Source organism: Aegilops tauschii, chromosome 5 (genome assembly GCF_002575655.3).
Source record: "Aegilops tauschii subsp. strangulata cultivar AL8/78 chromosome 5, Aet v6.0, whole genome shotgun sequence".
In the NCBI taxonomy this organism is placed as follows: Eukaryota; Viridiplantae; Streptophyta; class Magnoliopsida; order Poales; family Poaceae; genus Aegilops; species Aegilops tauschii.
The window spans coordinates 295,519,785-295,523,805 of record NC_053039.3 but is presented as its reverse complement, the minus strand read 5'-3'; positions in this window follow the sequence as shown (position 1 = coordinate 295,523,805).

The window sequence follows — 4,021 nt, the reverse complement described above, 5'->3', positions numbered from 1 at the left end:
TAATTGTATTTTTATTAAATTAAATTAAAAAAAATTCAAAGATAACTATTGGGTTGCCTCCCAACAAGCGCTATCATTTTACGCCCCTAGCTAGGCATAATGCATAGATTTCAAGTGTTGTCTTCCTTAGTTTTTGCTCCATAGGTTGCCCTCATGATTGATTAATATGGTGGCTTAATTCTAGCCCTAGGGAAGTGTTCCATACCCTTTCTCAAAGGAAACTAAAATTTAATATTTCCTTCTTTCATATCAATCACGACACCTATAGTTTGTAAAAACTGTCTACCAAGTATGATGGGACAAGACGGATTGCAATCAATATCAAGAACTATGGGCACATAGTTCCTATTTGCAAGAATAAAAACATCATTAATTCTTCCCAAAGGCTTTTTAATAGTAGAATCCGCCAATTGCAAATTAAGAGAACACTATTCAATATTAGCAAAACCAAGCACATCACATAGAGATTTCGGAATTGTGGAAACACTAGCACCCAAATCACATAAAGCATTGCACTCATAATTTTAAATCTTGAATTTAATGGTGTGTTCCCATTCGTCATATAATTTTCTAGGAATAGAAATGTCTAGTTCTAACTTCTCTTCTAAAGCTTTCATCATCGCTTTTTCTACGATATGTTTAGTAAAAGCTTTATTTTGTTCATATGCATTGGGTGAATTTATCATGGATTACAACAAAGAAATACACTCAATCAAACAACAACTATCATAATTAAAATCTTTGTAATCCAAAAGGGTGGGCACATCACTAGCTAAAGTTTTTACCTCTCCAAACCCACTTTTATCATTTTTTTCAAAAAGGTTTTCACCCTCTGAATTATGAGCATGCCTTCTAGCTAAAGTTGACTCTTCTTCAGTCCTCTCATCATCAATTTTAATATTACTAAACAAGGAATCAATAGAAGAAACACCAATCATCTTAACATCTTCATCATTACTAAGAAAGCAATCGGGCGAAAATGGTATTTCTAAAAGTTCTCTTTCCGCTCTAAGCATAGCGGTTCTTTTCTTACTTTCATCCATAGAAACATATAAAGCTTTAATTGATTCATTAATATCAACCTTGGGAGGAAAAAATTTAATCTTGAGATTTTCCACATCATGTGTAATTTTATCAATTTTCCTAGACATATCATCAAGTTTACTCAATTTTTCTTCTATCGTAGTGTTAAAAACTTTTTGTGCATTGATAAATTCTATAATATTGCTTTTAGATCAGAGGGCATTCTATTATTATTAGAAGAAGAATTACCATAGGAATTGCCATAATTATTAGAGGAATTTCCAAGAAAAGGCCGAGGATTAAAATTACCTCTATAAGCATTGTTATTAAAATTGTTTCGCGAGACAAAATTGACATCTACGGGATCACTATTTTTCTCAATCAAAGTAGACAATGGCAAATCATTAAGATAAATAGGAGCATTTTTACTAGCAACTAATTTCATAAGAGCATCAATTTTTTCACTCAAAGTACTAATTTCTTCAACATAATTGATCTTTTTACTAGTAGGAGCTCTTTGAGTATGCCATTGCGAATAATTAGCCATAATATTATCAAGAAATTTAGTGGCTTCACCCAAAGTAATTTCCATAAAAGTACGACCCGCGACGGAATCTAAAAGATTTCTAGAGATAAAATTCAATCCCGCATAAAAATTTGTATGATCATCCATAGATTTAAACCATGAGTAGGGCAATTGCTTATCATCATTTTTAATTTTTTTTCCCAAGATTGGGCAACATGCTCATGCTCAAGTTTCTTAAAATTCATGATTTGATTTCTAAGGGAAATAATTTTTGTGGAGGAAAATACTTAGTGATAAAAGCATCTTTGCACTTGTCCCAAGAATCAATACTATTTCGTGGCAAAGATGACAACCAAATTTTTGCACGATCACACAAAGAAAAAGCAAATAATTTCAATTTCACAATATCATTGTCCACATATTTTTTCTTTTGCATATCACATCCTCATTAGGAGTACCAGAAAATTGCTCTTCCATAACAAGATTCAAGAAAGCGACAATAATATCATAAGACTCCGCACTAGCGGCGAGAGGAGCAATCAAAGTACTAATAAAATCATTATTATTAGTATTGAAAAAATCAGACAATTTGGTATTTTTCTTGAGACATCATGACTACGCAAACAAGAACGCAAGAAAACAAAAGATCGAACGAGAAAAAGGCAAATAGAAAGAAGGCAAATAAAAAGGGAAATATTTTTGTGTTTTGTAAAAAAATGTTTTAGAAGTGGGGGAGATGAAAACAAGAGGCAAATGGCAAATAAGTAATTGCAAGGAGATGAGAGTTTATGCATAGGAACCTGATAGATGATGATGATGTCTCCCCAGCAACGACGCTAGAAATTGGCAAGTTAATGGGAGACTACCTTGACTTGATCCTCCCCAGCAACGGCACCAGAAATTCTTCCTGATTGCTTGTATCTGCATTGGTAAGTCCCCGAAGAGGAGAGGATGATGCAGCACATCAACGTAAGTATTTCCCTCAATTATGAAACCAAGGTTATCAATCCAGCAGGAGAACCAAGCAACACTATCTAAATAGTACCTACACACAAACCACAAAAACTTGCAACCCAACGCGTAAGAGGGGTTGTCAATCCCTCCTCGGTATTGAGATAGATTAAATGGTATGAGATTTGATAAATAGATCTAACAAAAACATAAAATAAAATAAGTAAAGAAAAAGTGCAGCAACGTATTTTTGGATAAATAGATCTGAAAATAATATGATAGAAAATAGACCCGGGGGTCGTAGATTTCACTATAGGATTCTCTCGAGAAAATAGCATACGGTGGGTAAACAAATTACTGTTGGGCAATTGACAGAAAAGCAAATAATTATGAAGATATCCAAGGCAATGATCATGTATATAGGCATCACATCGAAGATTAGTAGAATGACTCCTACCCGCATCTACTACTATTACTCAACACATCGACCGCTATCCAGCATGCATCTAATGTATTAAGTTCATGGAGAAATGGAGTATTGCAATAAGAATGATGACATGATGTAGACAAGATCTATTCATGCAGGAATAGACCCCATCTTTTTATCCTTAATAGCAACGATGCCTGCATGTCATGTCTCTTTCTGTCACTGAGATTGAGTACCGCAAGATCTAACCCATCATAAAGCACCTCTTCCCATTGCAAGAAAAAAGAATCTAGTTGGCCAAACCAAACTAAAGTTTCGGAGAAGAAATACGAGGCTTTAAAGATCATACATAAAAGAGTTCCACAAAGACTCAAATAATATTCATGGATATATCTGATCCCAATGAACACACCGCAAAAAGTTATTACATCGAATAGATCTCCAAGAACATCGAGGAGAACTTTGTATTGAAGATCAAAAAGAGAGAAGAAGCCATCTAGCTACTACCTACGGACCCATAGGTCTATGGTAAACTACTCATGCATCATCGGAGGGGCAAGGGTGACGATGAAGAACCCCTCCGTGATCGTTGACCCCTCCGGCAGAGTACCGGAGAAGGCCTCTAGATTGGATATCGTGGTTCTGGAACTTGCGGCGGCTGGAATTGTGTTTCATCGACTCCCTTAGGGTTTTGGGATTTTAGAGTATTATTTATAGTGCTGAAGGTTGGTGGAAAAGCCTTATGTGGGCCCCACTACCCACCATGGGGCGCCTGGGGCCTCTGGTGCACCCTGGTGCCTAGTGGGCCCCACGGGCCTCCTCGGGTGCACCTTCTTGGCCTCATGGGTGTCTTCTGGGCAGAAAACAAATTTCGAAAAAGTTTTGTGGCATTTGGACTCCGTTTGGTATTGATTTTCTGCGAAGTAAAAAAAGCAAAAAAAATAGCAACCGGCACTGGGCACTATGTCAATAGGTTAGTCCCATAAAATGATATAAAGTTGCTAGTAAATGAGTATAAAACATCCAAGAATGATAGTTTAATAGCATGGAAGAATAAAAAATTATAGATACATTGGAGACGTATCAATGTTCTA